The 16,873-nt window shown below is 34.6% G+C and overlaps 1 long non-coding RNA gene across 1 annotated transcript; it reads right to left on the bottom strand.

The window, feature by feature from the left end:
* Positions 1-10,528: 10,528 nt before the first annotated feature.
* On the bottom strand, positions 10,529-15,397 carry LOC130047990 (uncharacterized). The gene is made up of 3 exons (XR_008796821.1): positions 15,059-15,397; positions 13,091-13,109; positions 10,529-10,710 (listed from the first exon to the last, which is right to left on the bottom strand). It is a non-coding gene; the product is annotated as an uncharacterized LOC130047990 (long non-coding RNA).
* Positions 15,398-16,873: the final 1,476 nt, after the last annotated feature.

Here is a 16,873-nt window from a genome sequence, read left to right as displayed (position 1 = left end):
AAGTGTGGCGTGTGCATTGAACATTGCAGCGAATGCGAGCACTTCCGGCATATTTCTTTCAACGATCAAATATAATTTTCCATTGTGTTAATTGATAATTGTATAAATAGAATGACAGAGTACAGGACTATTTCTATCTGATACGCTGAAAGAGTTTTAAAAAAGACATAAAAATTCAAAGCGCCGTTAAACGTCACAACTCCCTGGAAGCATACACTTTTAGTTTACCCACAGATAAACAGGAGTTTCGTGTGACGTACAGTCTAATGCTGCGTCGATTTTTTTATTTTGATGAATCCATTGTACGAAAGCCGGATAGTGGAAAAAAATCTCACTTCTTATAACGAGTTAGTATCTCATTTATAACGAGTTAATTATCTCGTTATAACGAGTTAGTATCTCGTCATAACGAGTTAATTATCTCGTTATAATTACTTAATGTTCTCGTTATAACGTTAGTACTTCGTTAGAATGAGTTAGTATCTCGTTATAATGAGGTAGTTTTCTCGATATAACGAGTTAATAATCTCGTTATAACGAGTTAGTTTTCTCGTTATAACGAATTAATTGTCTCGTTAAAACAAATTAGCTATCTCGGTATAGCGAGATGATAGCTAAATCGCTAAAATGATATATCTTACGGAAACGTTGTAAGACCTTCTCTTATTCCCGAAATCTAAGATTAGTTTGAAAACAAGTAGTAGCAATGATACATGTACTGAATCAAATAAACAAAATGTTTCTTAATATAGAGATTTCCAAGACTAAAAAAAACACCACACACGTCAACTTCGTAAGTGTTTATACAAATGCAAATCTTATATAGTGTATATCTTATAAATCATCAGAGTATATCAATTTGCAGATGTTTGTAAGTTTATATACATGTATCTTACCGGTAATATTTGAATATGTTTTCGTTATATTTAACAACAGAAATAAATCCAAGCTAAAGTTAGTTTGGTCAGCCCGTATTTACATTTTAACTTATTGGTGGATTGGCATTGTGTACAGGCTCGTAGCCCTGTTCTTCGAAGTAAGGGAAAGGACAGTGTTATGAGAAGTTGACTTCACAGTTGTCTATAATACTTTACAAGCAAAAAAAATAGATAAATGAAACTCATAAAACTTTAATATCTAAATATACCCAACCTTCAAAATACTGAAGGGGTGCAAGGAAAAGCGCACACACACACACACACACACACACACACACACACACACACACACACACACACACACACACACACACACACACACACACACACACACACACGACAAATCGTAATTATCTTCTGATAGACCACATGACTATGACGTGGCTTGGACTTCCTACGACTAGTTCTGAAATGAGGTGTTGACGTACACATCAGTAGGCGTTACTATCCGGGTGTTGTAGTAAGTCTGATTGACTAGTTCTGAAATGAGGTGTTGACGTACACATCAGTAGGCGTTACCATCCGGGTGTTGTAGTACGTCTGATCTCTCTCATCTGTGAAAACAATTTACATTTCATTAATATTAAATATTGACAGAGCAAAGGAATTGTGAAGAATAGATTGGTTTTTTTTTTTAAAATACAATAACGTTTAAAATATCATACATCTGATGACTGACATTTGAAAGTAGTAGACATGAAATAGTAAACTAGAGCAGGGCACTAAATGAAATTAGATGAAACTAATATAATGAGACTTAACGAATTTCCGTACAAATTAGCAAAAACGAAAAGTACATTGTGTACAGTATTACAGGTTCAGGTATATGACTAGATGGAAAAGTAGAAGAAAAAATATTTTATAATATTTAATATTCTTGACGTTTTCATAAATCATGAATATTGGTGCATCATTTCGGTATACAACATGTGTTATATTTTTACTAATGATATATGATATTCAACTTCTTAATGTAAAACGTATACGGTACCAATTTTGATTCACCAGATGCAGATTTCGACAAATACAGTAATGTCTCTTTAGTGACGCTCAAGCCAAAATTTTGGAAATTCGAAATAACGATAAACTTGTAAGAGCTAATAGGAAAACTAGAGTGCCAAAAACTGAAGCCAAATTTGTCCAAGGATAGAGCTATGCATGAGGGAGATAATCCTTAATACATTAGTTTATACAATGTATGTGAAAAAAGATAGTCCAGTAATTAGCACTGTAGTGACATAAACAATTTATAAATATACATGCACTTCAAAATTTACGACCTTGGTCGTTTGGGATACATGCAATTAAAACACACTCTCGAAAGAAGTCAAGATAGATATATCATACAAACAGTACCGGCGGTATAGGTACTCCGTGTTGAGAAATGATGTTTTTTCCCGCTTAGATTTTGCGTAATTCACTTTATTGCAACTACATGTATATCAACCTGAAGATATAATCCAAAAATGAATGTACGTACAAAATAAAAAGCGTGACTATGAAATACATTTAGATTGCACCATATTTGTATATTTTTGATGCAGATAAAACTGTTATACATAACATTTAAAGAATTCATTATTTGTGGGAAAGAAATGTATGCAAAACATTACACATTTAGGGTATATTAGAGACAAATGATATAACTTAAGTTTCAAATTTGGCAAAAGGATTATATACATTTATTGACAATGTCGTTCATAAATAGAGGCTTAAAATAGGCAGAAATACTATTCAAATCAGTTTGACATTCGGAAAATGTAGCATAGTTTTATAAGTAAAGGGAGGGCGTCAAAAATTCTTGTCAAATAAAAGAATATAATATCAAGAAGCTTTCATGTAAATTTAAACTTTTCTGACCAAGTGGTTCTTGAGAAGAAGATTTTTAAAGATTTTCCCTATAATATATATTCCTATGAAAAACTTTGATCCCCTATTGTGGCACCACCCTACGCCTGTAGAACATAATTTAGCAATCTTGAATCTGCACTTTGTCAGAGAGCTGCCATGAAAATTTGAACTTTCCTGGCCTAGTGGCTCTTGAGATAATTTTTTTTACCGATATGTTTGTAAGTAAAAGTTTGATACCCCATTCTGGCGTCACCCTACCCCTGGAGGCCATGATTTTAACAGAATTGAATCTAAACTATGTCAAGAAGCTTTCATGTAATTTTAAACTTTTCTGGCCCAGTGGTTCTTTAGGAGATGTTAAAAGATTTTCCTTATATATTTGTATGTAAAACTTTGATCCCCTATTGTGACCCCACCCTACCCCCGGGACCATGATTTTTAACAAACTTAAATCTGCATTATGTCAGAATGCTTTCATATACTTGTAAACTTTCCTGACCCGGTGGTTCTTTAGAAGAAGAGTTTAAAATATTTCCATATATACTACCATGTAAAACTTTAACCCCTTACTGTGGCCCCACCCTACCCCCTTACGGGCCACGATCTTTAACAAACCTGAATTTGTACTCTGTCTGGAAGCTTTCGTGTAAATTTGAGCTTTCCTGGTCTAGTAGTTCTTAAGAAGAAGAGTTTTAAAGATTTTCCATATATTTTACCATGTAAAACTTTTATCCCCTACTGTGGTCCCACCCTACCCTGTGGACAATGATCTTAACACACTTAAATCTGCACTATGTCAGGAAACTGACATGTAGATTTGAGCTTTCATTGCCCAGTGGTTCTTGAGAATAAGATTTTTAAAGATTTTCCCTATAGACCTGTATATAAAACTTTGATCCGCTATTGTGGCCTCACCCTACCCTCGGGGGTATAACGACCATAGAATTGGCTAAATGCTGACTTCAATCGAGACTGTTGAAACCCCTGTACCATCAACTTGTTTATCAATAGCTTGCCTAGATTTAAAAAATGACCATACACAGAACAAGCTCTTGCTTATGGGATCAGTGGAGAGACATAAACACCATAATTATGCAGGTGATAATGGAATATTGCTACATAAATATGGGAAGTTGACCATGGAGAAGCTGAAATCATCCCGTTTGTCATACAGTTGAGTTGTCAGTTTGCCTTTAATGTTTACTTTTAATAAAATATCTAAGTATGAATATGGTAGACCACGAATTAAAATGAAAAGGGGGCTCATCAACTTTAATTGACTTCAAGACGCCTAGAATCCACATACGTTCATAAAGGAAGACCTCAAAACTTAAATTAGGACTACATATCAACAAACAAGGGACAAAACAAACATGCATGTATTTCAATTTGCCTCAAAGAGTTTGATTCTCTTATTCAAAATTATCCTCGGGAAACTTGGGATTTATCCTTCACTTTGGGTAACCCTATACGTAACATATACAGAGATTAATGAACAACAGAATAAATGTTAAACTTATACGGTACCAATTTTGATGCACCAGATGCGCATTTCGACAAATAATGTCTCTTCAGTGATGCTCAACCGAAATGTTTGAAATCCGACATAACTATGAAGTTTTAGATAAACATAATCAAATTTTATGAAGTCATTATAGGCTTTGTGATATGCATCATCATTTCTTAAATTGTAATCCCGTGGGGATCCGATTTAGAATAGGTACCCAGTACCCATTGCTTGTCGTAAGAGGCAACTAAATGGGGCGGTCCTTCGGATGAGACTGTGAAAACCGAGGCTCCCTGTCACAGCAGATGTGGCACGATGAACTTCCCTCTGTACTCAAAGGCTGTAAGCGCCAAGGATAGGCCTAGATATTGCAGCCCTTCACCGGTAATGGTGACGTCTCAACATGAGTGAAAAATTCTCGAGTGGGACGTAAAACAACAATCAATCAATTAATCTTAAATTGTAGTTGTTTTTAATACCCCCACAACATTGAGCGGTGGTTAGAAAGTAACACAAGAATATCTAAATATAATTGGACTTACCTTTCTTTTTAGAAACAATTGAATTTTCTTTGTATTCATTGCCAGCATTGGATCCTTGTATGTTCTCATAGGTTCGCCTAGAAAATGTTGTTATACGAATGTTCAAGTGTTTCAAGCGACCAAATGGCAAAATTAAGGATCAGTACTAACATTTCCTTCACTGATTGATTTCACAGGTAGTTCTATCATTTGTTATGGACCCTTCTTTTGGTCAAATCATTTATGTTCAGGGCCAAGACTCACTACCTGGTATAAGCAACCAGTATGTTTCATGTGATATTTCAATGTCTCTCCATTACAAATTTATGACCTAATTAAAGTATTTCTTTCTATCATTATAGGTTAAATATACCAGCGAGTTTGATCTTAACCAAATTATTTGCCCATGCAGATCATTGCGTTCTGTTCGAGCATAGTGATATCTGTGATATGGAAATTATTTTTCACTTCATTACTTTGATTCAGGGTGTCAACGCCCTTTTTTCCTTAGTATGAAAGATGAAGATAACGAACAGTAATCAATCTCATAACTCCTATAAGCAATACAAAATAGAGAGTTGGGCAAACACAGACCTCTGATTATTCCAGAGGTGGGATCAGGTGCCTAGGATGAGTAAGCATCTCCTGTTGACCGGTCACACCTGCTGTGAGCCCAATATCTTGATTAGGTAAACGGAGTTATTCGTAGTTCAAATCAGTTTGAACCTCTGATATCACTTCATTATAAAGTTGCAAACAGAATACATATTTCACTTATATTTACTAGTGCCCTTATCCTTGGTCAAAATTAGAAATGTGGAAACAACATTTACAATACCATTGTTTCCCCTCACCAGAAGATGATGCACAGTGATTTGGGTTATTATGAACAATGTAGATAGTTTTTGAGCATTTAAAAACTGTGATGGATGACAATGGATCGCAAAAGAGGTCTAGTGGAGAGAGAGAGAGAGAGAGAGAGAGAGAGAGAGAGAGAGAGAGAGAGAACGCCTAGTTATATTACGTTTTGCTTTCTTTATTTCCTGTATAAAGAAAATAATTAGATTTTAGCACTTGTTATGAATATTTGTATAATGAAATGTAAGTTTTCAAATCCAGGTAACAACAAAACGTTACCTTTAATGGAAAGATCCTGGTATTGATTTCCAGCTTCTCGCTCTTTTAATTCTTCATACACATTTCTGAAGGATATAAATATTCCATTTCATCAGCAAAATTCAATAGTTTGTATTTCATTAAAACAAATTACCAAAGGCTCATAAGCAAAGATTTGGCCTGGTTAAGTTACCATACATAAATGACATGATTTTGTCCTGGCAAAATATTTCATTAGTACTGCAGTTGGCTTGAAAACCATTTGTCATATTTGCATTCTGCATTTTACTAGATTATAAAACCAAGAAAAGCTATATTCAGATCTTGACTTCAGTTTACAAAACATAGGTGATGGGTTGAAGCTAATTTATTAATAAATACGAGTTAATTATTTTTACTAATCTAATTCCTTATGGCATTCACTATTTTCTGTTATTGATTTAATTATGAAATAGTTATTTGGAAGCAATTCTGAAAGGACACAACGCATGTTTCTAAACTTTTTCATTTTTTCAGCAAAATTAACTCTTTTTATGCCTAAAACTACATTAAATGTGTTTTAAATGAAATAGTTTGCGTAGTTTTCGAGTTTGAAAGCGATGAAATTCAAATCTTGCGATATGCATATTTTCTTTCGCTAGTTTACGCGCCATTTTGTGTGACGTCATATGCGCCCTTGGGTTTGAAAACATCTATAAGCCATTTTATAAACAGATTAGATTGAATCGACAAAAAACCAATTGTCACGTTAACGGCTTGTAAATAATAATGCATTAAGATGTTTTGTGCCGTGCTCGGGTGTACTAGTTGTCGGTAGAAAGGATTTAGACTGAGTATTTTTCAATTTTTCGAAGGAAGGTACGAGAAAAAAGACGTGGATAATATTTTTGTTGGAGCAAGAACTTTACCTTAAAAAACATACCCAGTCACCTTTTCAAACATCGCTTGGACAGAGACCCCGATAAACTGCGAGAAAATGGATATATCGAAGCTATAAGCACTGGTAGGCCTATAGCATACATTCTGTTTTGCTCTTCAAATTCAATACACACTCGGATCAACTGACCTTCACCTTGTAACAACATATATCGACGATACAATGTAACTTCTACCAACTGGTAGATTTACAACAACAAAAAATAAAGATACAAAATAATTGAACTTTTAATTATACAAATAATAGAATATTGTATTTCCTAACTTTAAATTGAATTATAAAATTATTTCTTTATTGAACTCGTAGGCTATAACGCCGTGCTCCCACTTCGTACTTCCTAAAGACGTGCAGATCACAATTCAAAACTAGTAATAAGATTTCTTTATCAAAATAAAATAATGTGATTACCACTTTAAATTTGAATATTTTTATTGATTTGTGTGTATGTTGTCTTTTTCTTTCTTTCCGAAATGCACACGTGACAATAGCTTGACATAGGGCCTAGTTGTCAACAATTTAACGTATCATAATTTGTCTAATCCAAAAATAAATAATGATTACACTGTTTATTTTAGAAAAACAGCGCCAATTACAGATGTATAAAGGAATAACATTCCCAAACAGTTTGTAGACAGCGACCCATATAAACATTATTTACTCACAATTTTGCCGATTTCATACACGCTTTACTCGCTATATTTGGTTATTTACATCGTTATATGTGTGCACTGGTGGCGAACACATATAAAACTCGGACAATTTATCAACATCGATTTAATCGTTGCCCATGGTAAATTAATTGGGCCCCAAAAAGTTGAGTTTTTAATAATATCTCGCAGTACTTTCACAATCCGAAGGGCGCATGTGACGTCACTGTACCATGTGACTACCTACCTAATTAACTTGACTTTTTGAAATCGGGGCTTAGCTTTAAGTCTGTATTGTGGTTAATTATCGCAAAATTTCGGCGAACGAACTATTAGAATTAATTACTATAAGCATAAAGAAGACAAAATGCATGTAATATTGTATCCTTTGAAAACATGATATGTGTCCTTGAAGTAAACCTGTTTCGCTACAAAGAAAGAGTACATGTTTTAAATGTGAAGTGTTGTTAGAATTTGTAAACAGAAACATGATTTGTTTGTGTTGTTGCCAGCCCAATACGCAATTTCCGAGTTGTCCAATAGTTCTTTCCCTTTGTGGAACTCTTACGCACAGGGAGACGCAAACCATACTTTCGTTCACACGCGATGGGAACAAATGCTTATCACTGCCTTCATTTATTGACTAAAGGCCGATTATCAGACATCATGCAAACACCTAAAGTGCAAGTACACACAATATTATAAGTTCATAATAAATTAGCTCAAACAAAAATCGTAACCAGGTGGCCGTGAGTTCGAGCCCCGCTCGTGGCATGACCTCATCAAACGTTAGACGTTAAAATAGGTAGTGGTTACTTCTTCGTAAAACGCACGGCATTTAGAAGTGAGAATCACGGGTCTTTCGGAAATGACCATAAAATCGGAGATCACGTGTCGCTGCAGGGGTATGCTAAAGAACTTTTACTACTATGGCCCTGGGCGCTAAGCATAGATATACATTTTTGGTACTTCACCTATAACTGGTGACGTTTAGGTATGAGAGAAATATTCTCGACGAAATGTAAAACCAACCAATCAACAATCAATAAACATTCTACCACAACATAGTGCTGTTGCCAAGGTGTATCTAAGCGATATTACTCGTTTGATTTGTTTTAGAGTTTGATGCCCATTTGATAATATTTCACTCACTAAAGACGTCACCACCTTCTGGTGAACTGCCACACATCTTGACCTATGTTAGCCGCTCTGGATCATTTTGTGTAATCACTAACCATCTACATTGTGTCAATTGAGTAAATAGTTCTGGTTTTGTATGGACTAAATGAATAATAGTTGAAACCAGGTTTATTAAAAAAAATTTGTTTTGAGTAATAAATGGAAAGTCCTCCTGATCAGTTCAAAATTAAAACCGGTTCAATGGAACGTATTTGTATTCATCCTTTAGCAACAATGATATATTAATTGACTGAATTCATGTTCAATGTTAGAAATAAATTCTCAAAGCATTACATCACCACTCCACTCCAATAACTGTATTTACCTTTCTTCCTGTACATGTTGCTCTCAAAAATATAAATAAAAATTAAATGAAAAAGCAGCAAGTGTGTATAAAATAATCTGCTCCTGAATTCGATCATATGCTGATACGTCGAAAAATGACTTTCAATCACTTTGGTTATTATCAAGTTTACTAGGATACTCGTGTATCACCGTCATATTTGGTTCTACAGTGGCATATTATTTAAAATATCCATATACATATGATAAAAATGTAAACTTTGGTTATAAATTTGATTTATATTGTTGCACAAATGAATCTTTTCGTCAGAAACGCCACAGATCCGGACTACTTCCTTATACATTTATCATTCGGCAAACTTCGGCAGATTCTGGAATCGACCGATGTGATCCGAGTGATACAATTATAACATAAATTTCAGGTTCGTCAGCACTGGTAATAGAAATAGCATACTAATACTGTCATTTAAGATAACTCCATACTTGCGTTGCTATCTGATAAAAGTTTAAAATGTGTATTTATTTCAATTTATTGGATTTGAAACTAAGCAATTATCATATAAGATATAAAGGTCACAACACTTTTTAAGATGTGAGACATAAAAATACAAAATCATATATCAATGTCAGAAAATTGCAATTTTCCTTCAACAGCATTGCCAAATTTTACAAAAACAAAATGATTAAAACAAAATAATAGTATTCATAAAATTTTCATGAAACTGTTTCTTTACAAAGCTATTCAAAAATTCTGTAAAAAATAAACTCTATCGCACAATGAACTAGATGAAGGATTCAATGAAAACAGAGTTATTGCCCTTGGATTCAAAATTTTGAAACATACTATTGATTATCTATATATAACTTTGACTTTTTAAATATTATACATTTAAAAAAGATGTTTTTATAATAACCAATGGAAAGGACTTCCACAAAGTCTATGGTAATATCATGCATAAATCTAAATAAATCATTGATTTTGCAAACTCCTATGACGTCACAGGAGGGTGTAACTACTTTAAAACAACATAAACCATACCATACATACTAGATTTGAATCTTGGTGCTCTACCAGCTGAACAGCTGGATTTGGCATCGGCAGTCGAACCAGTCTAACCTCTACAATTGTCTTATTATACTCAGATATTTTCAATTGTCGTATTCAGTAGGGTTTTATTCAACACCAAAGAAGAAAAATGATGTGAAGATTTAAATGAGACACAGATAGACAAACATAAGCTGGATAATAATGTTTTTATCAGAAAACCTCACTTCAAAATCTTCAAATTAGGTGAGGTAAATTCTATTTAGTAGATCAGATGTAGTGGTAAGTCCTATGATCACCTTTGCTGTCGTCGCATGGTAATCGTTGAAATGTTTTCCATGAGTAAAATTATCAGAGTAGACCCTACCCGAATAAATTATCTGTTCATCCGAAAATATAATTCCTACGCGAACAAAATAAAAAAGGAACTCAAACATCTGCATTTAGAAGTTTTTTTCTATCTCTATTTTCTACCCATGTTTAATTATTATTCCTGATGACTGGGCAAGTAACTTAAACAATATCTTATTCACAAGAATAACAATTAATGTTGGGCTGGACTGGCAGTTCCGTATGTGGACGTTTTCAATATGATGCAATCACTTACCTGCCAAAGAAATTTGAGATTCATCTTTAGACATGTCAGCTGCTTTTACATTTTCGTCTCTATAAAAAAGGTAATAGAAATGGCTGAATTCGCATGTTACTATCACTTTCAGTGGAGATGGGCTACCATTTGAACATTACAGTACATTAAATCAATAGTTTAAGTATCAGTATGCATATGGACAGCATATCCATCCCCAAAAGAAGTCCATTGTCGTCTGTGCAGAGATCAAGATGCATTACAAAGTGTACATATCACTAAGTATGTTATATTTAGGCTTCTATAAATGTATATAGAAATTATGTTGTCAACCTGCTCACACTCTTATCATTCCACATCATTGGTGAAAGTAATGACGGAAATATCATACTTCATATTTAATTTCAGCAACTATGTATTCTAAGCACTCCGAATATGTTTTTAGTTTGCTTGTTGCTTTAGGCCCCATTCACATTTCATCTATGGATAGCACCGGTTGCAGGGGAAGTGTCACAAGTTTTGAACAATACATGACGCTTAAATCAGGAGCCGAAGCAAAAAAGCCCTCTACATTGCATTCACACCTTCCGTGGAAAAATCCGAATGATCTTTCACTCCTAATTACGGGTGCTACAGTCGAAGGGATAATCACAAATTATGTTAAACGTTAACGTTTCACGCAGTCACAGGGATACAGAATCGAACTCATGGCCTCATGGTGAGAAAGAGTGACAATACTATCTACTAAACTACCGTACGGAGGCTCAGATGGTTCGTTTAACATTCGAAATAAAAGATTCGATATCGAATGTACATGTATCATCTGAGCTTTCGTACTACCGCGACTTGTAAACATGGGGGAATTCACTATCATAAGAGTACATTCTTTAGCATATGATTGGTATTAAATTCCTGACCTGTTGAATCAAATATACCTTCAACTTGTTACTATTGCACAATACCTCTTTATCAACTGAAAATTTAAATTTAAACTAGATGAATCGGCACGGCACGAATGCCTCCGCCTGCAATAAAATCAACTGTAGGAAATCCATCAAAGTATAGCATTGAAAGGGGTATTCAGATTGTATGTTACATGCACTTAGTACAATGAAGAACTTAACAACAATCCTTTATATGTTTTAACAGCCATAAAATAGATACACATTTTATAAAAATACAGCATTTCGGAAATGCTATGGTCGTTGTAACAATCTATTTGACACAACAGTCTGTCATTAGGTTGAATCCTGCCTGACGTTTTGCATACCAATTGTTAGGTCGTTCTTTACACACTTATTTTAACAACGGTTTACATCGTTTACTTGGTCAAAGTATATGACTCAAGGCCGGCGTGACCGATAAGCAGGAGATGCTTAATCCCCTCAGGCACTCGATCCATCTCTGGTATATCCATGGGTCCGTGTTTGTCGATCTCTTAATTTTGCATTTCATATCAAAGGTGAAGATAACAAACAGTAATCAATATTGATTTCATACTGCTATAGTAAATACAAAATAAAGATTTGGACACACACTGGACCATGGGCATACCAAAATGTGGGATCAACTGCCTAAGAGGAGTAAGCATCCCATGTCGACCGGTCACACCCGCCGTGAGTCCTATCTCGAGTTCACAGGGATATATCAAATCGACATATCAATGAAAATGATTATTGTTAATATACTAGCGGAAAAAAGTTACTATGCATTATAAAATTTAGTATAAGTTTTCTATATTTATTCTTTATATTTGTAAAATCTAAACAATCGACAAAGATGATGTTTTTTTAACAATATCGGATAATACCCGACTCAGATGCAGGGACTTGTCCATGGTTAGTGAACACCTGTTGTTTGTTGAAGTGTTCGTACGCACGAGTATTACTGGCCAATACTGTTTGGAGTAAGAAGTGTAAAAGGTTTGTTTGGACACTATTCGTTTTGACAAAATTTACCCTTCCGTCATGCCATGACTCAGCAAAAACCAACGTAATCACGCTGTTGGGATGCTTCAAGCTGGAATGGCATAAAATATTGTAGCAAGACATTTTGGAGTTTTTGATGACTTCTGGTTTACTAAACGCAGAATGATAGTTGATAAGTACTTTGTTTCAATGTGTCTAATACAGGATTTTAATATCCCACTTATACTTTTAATTCTTGTTTACATTTAGCCAATCGTCTGACAGACAGGAGTTTTGAGATTGATCACTGTTCCTAATATTCACCTGATGATACATTAATTGGAATTTTTTGTGCTAAATGGAGATTTAAAGGATTGTAACAGGTATTCAGGAGCAAATTAAAAATAGGCTTTGTGAACATACATTAACAATAAAAACATTCTTTGCTACTGAATTTTGGGGAAAATTGAACGCATACTAAAAATAAATTTAAAACTGTTATCCAACGTGGATACAGAAAATGATTGCAATATATGATGTTAGTGAAACTTACATGCGCTCTATCCCCATTTCTACAAAAAAGAAAAGAAAACGATTATATATGGCACTAATGAAACATGCGTAAAATATGTCAATAACTCACGTGTTCTACAATATAGTGATATCAATAAAGCTTATGTTATTAACTCGACTTCAGATAGAATGATCTTAATGATATGTAGGACAAATTCCCTTACAAAAGGACTCTAAATGTCAGTGTTACTGTGTGGGCCATAGCAGAGGAAAATTGTCTAAACCAAAGAGACGTCAAGATGTATGTTACTTATATACTGTATAGAGAGTACCAATACTTTAGTGCACTGTGCCCATCGTCGCTAGCCTGAGACTGGGAAGACTTACTATACCTCAATTTGTGGCTATGTGGTCAGCAAAACGAAACCCTCGATATTCATGAATTGACACAATTATTTATTTACCAATCCAAGTCATGATAACAGATTTCGATATCATAATGGTTGCACCAACACGTAAAACTCGTAGCGTTTGCTTACAAATATCAAGAGGCCCATGGGCCTTAAGGCTCACCCGAGTATCATAGCCCATACGGGGAGTCTCGTATTTGCATTTAAGCCTCAATATGGAGTCTTGTGTGCACATGTTTATGATCTTCCAAAATATGCATATAATTCTGATTCAATTATTCAAGGAGGAAAATGGAAGTTTGAAGCAGATTTTCTAAGCTTTAATACATTTTCACTATATGACAATATAGGCCACGCCCTAGTTACTTACCCCCCTGACCAAGGAACCATGAATTTTATAATTTAAGTAAAGAGCTTCATTGTCATCATAATCAGGCATTTTATCTTTTTTTTCAAATATAATGTATATGGGAGTTGATAAGAATTTCCGATATTTAATACATTTTCACTGTATAGCCATATTGGCCCTGCCGTAGGGTCTGAAACCCTGATCAAGGATATATGAATTTCACAGTTTAAGTATAGAGCTTCATAGACATCATAATAATGCATTTAGTTTTTCTTGAATATATATTGAGGTTTGGAGATTTTTAAGATTCATATTATCCTTACCTAGGGCCTTAAACCCTGACTCACAGGTCGTGAGTTTCACAATCTAGATAGAGAGCTTCATGACCATTATGGATATGCATTTAGTTTTTCTGCCACATGTGAAGAAGTAGAGAACATGTTGGAAAATATTTCATTAGTTTAGCGTATTCGGTTTCGCCCATGAGGCCCTGTGGTGGTAAGGTAATAAATTTCACAACTAATATTCCTCTATCCTACAAATGTTTTACAACAACAAGAGGCACACATACCTATTGGTCACCTAAGTATTCGTTAAAAGTATCACTAGTCCCACGGGCCACTAAGATTTTCCTATTCTGAATATCAAAGCTAAAATCTAATATTCAACAAAAGTACACATATAAAACAAGACGCGCTCTTAAAACTTAAATGTTCTCAAACGAGCCTAGGACAAGGGACATCCTTTCAGCAAATCTTTACGAGTCACCAAACTTCCGGAATATGAAAATCATACCTAAATGTAGCATCCCCAGCAAAAAAGCAACTTTGTCATTCAAAGTTGCTTTCCAGTGCACATATATGCATTCTTAATATCGTGTTGTAGTTAATAATCAATAAATTTGAAATCGATGAAATACTGGGAGTGGGGGTGTCAAAATGAATAATTGATCAAGCCTCGGTTCCTTTTACCAATATATATATATATATATATATATACATATATATATATATATATGCATGAAATTTGACCATCAGAGCTATATTTGAAAATGAGCAAAACACAAATCAGATGAAGGGACGGACAAACAGAGTACAGACGACATAACACCCCCCTCCCCCAACTAAATACATAGAATGATCTTGTTTTAATAAACATGTTGAATTACGTTAAAAGATTCGTTGTTAACATGTGTATAAATATGTTATTCAATACGCATGACAACTCTTAAGTAAACTTTATACATTACTTAGCATGCAGGTGCATTTATAACGCCTTCTGAGGAAGATCCCAATGACTAAAACAGCGACGATGAAAGCCACACTGCCGACAACACTGCCGACAATCGTCTCTGTCTGATGGCTGACCTTCTCTTCTATTCCTACAAATGACAGGGATAAAAAAAATCAGCATAAAACCAAATGGTGGCGGGATATACCTTGTTGATATGTTGTTGATAGAAAGAAAAAAAATAATCTAGATATTTGAAACGTCGAGTGCCTGTGGCTTTGAAGTTGTTGATTTGAGAAAAGTTTTACGATTTCAAATTTACTCCAAGTTCTTTAGAATGTTTTAGAATCCTTATCTGATTTACACCGCTACTGACATATGTTACGGCACAGTACGTTTGAAGTTTCTCCTTCACGACTGTTAATATTTTCGCGAGGAGCAAAGATAGGAGCTTGGTAGAACATTTACACGATCCAGCAATGTATTTTTCTTTGTAAGGGATTTTGTGAAGTTTAGGAATCCAGTATAGGTCCGGTAACTCATGTTCATCCATCCCATTGACTGGGATATTATATGTGTCTACAACAGAAGCATGATTTTGAAAACTTTCATCTTTGAAAGGGTAGATTGATTAAAAGTAAGATTACCAAATGTGCTGTTAATATATGCCAAGTTCGTTTGAAATCAGTTGTTATAATGAGCCTTACAAAGACAATGTTGTTACTAGCTTTGTCAGCTGAAACCAAAACATATTACTCATGTAACCTATCTAATTCTTTGATTACTTCTGGTTTACTAAACACAGAAGGATACATGGTACGTACTTTGGTTTTGAGTTGTCTAGTATAGGATTTTAACATTGCTCTTATACTTTTAATCCATTCTGACGAGGTATCAAATTCTTCTCTTTCATACTTACCCCATCATCTGGCATAATATTTGACAGAATTCATAATAGAGATGACGTTCTGTCGCTAAATTGAAAGACAGCAGTCCTCTGAATTTAGGACCTTTAAAATAAGTGATTTCGGGTCCTTAATGTAACTATATCAACATTACGAGTAATGGAATGTCCAGCTGGACTATAGTTGAACGCAGATGAAGGATAAGAAGACATAGTTGATTAAGTATAAGGTGGTATTTATCTAGGCACTGCAATGTTTGCACTAAAACATTTGGATGCAATAGTAGAAATATGTTTATAGGAAATACAGGGTGTAGAATTCAACTTAAAAATATGTAGAAATAAGGAACTGGTTGAATTCAGTACAATGTTAACCTATTTGTAATGGTCCATATTTATTTTTCTATTTGTTACAGACCGGTAGCGGTAGGCTTTGCAACCAGGGGGTCTGAGTGAATGGTGAAGATAACGAACAGTGATAAATCTCATTTCATGTGATTCTCGACAAAAGTAAGGTATCCTGTGTCACGGCATATCTTGGCACGGTAAAGAAACTTCTCAGGTACGGCCGTAGATGACCTGCATAACTTAAATTCATGAGTGAAACTTCACTGAAGGGACATAAAACAGCAAACAAATGTTTCTTACGATCGGTCATGAATGACAAAGTAACCATTTCTAAATACAAAATGAAGATAATGAACATTCATTAATCTCATAACTTTTTAAGGAATACAAAATAAAGAGTTGGGGAAGCACTGACCCCTGGATATACCAGTGGTTGTATCAGGTGCCTAGAAGGAGTAACCATCCTCTGTCGACCGATAACACCCACCGTGAATCCTACATGTATATACAGGTGAATAGAGTAATTCGTAGTCAAACTCAGTGAACCAAGAACGGCCAAACAATCGGTATCAAACATGTCGG

The sequence above is a fragment of the Ostrea edulis genome, chromosome 7 (assembly GCF_947568905.1).
Source record: "Ostrea edulis chromosome 7, xbOstEdul1.1, whole genome shotgun sequence".
Classification (NCBI taxonomy): Eukaryota; Metazoa; Mollusca; class Bivalvia; order Ostreida; family Ostreidae; genus Ostrea; species Ostrea edulis.
The sequence above is the reverse complement of the archived record's forward strand: the minus strand, read 5'-3'. Positions and strand labels throughout refer to the sequence as shown.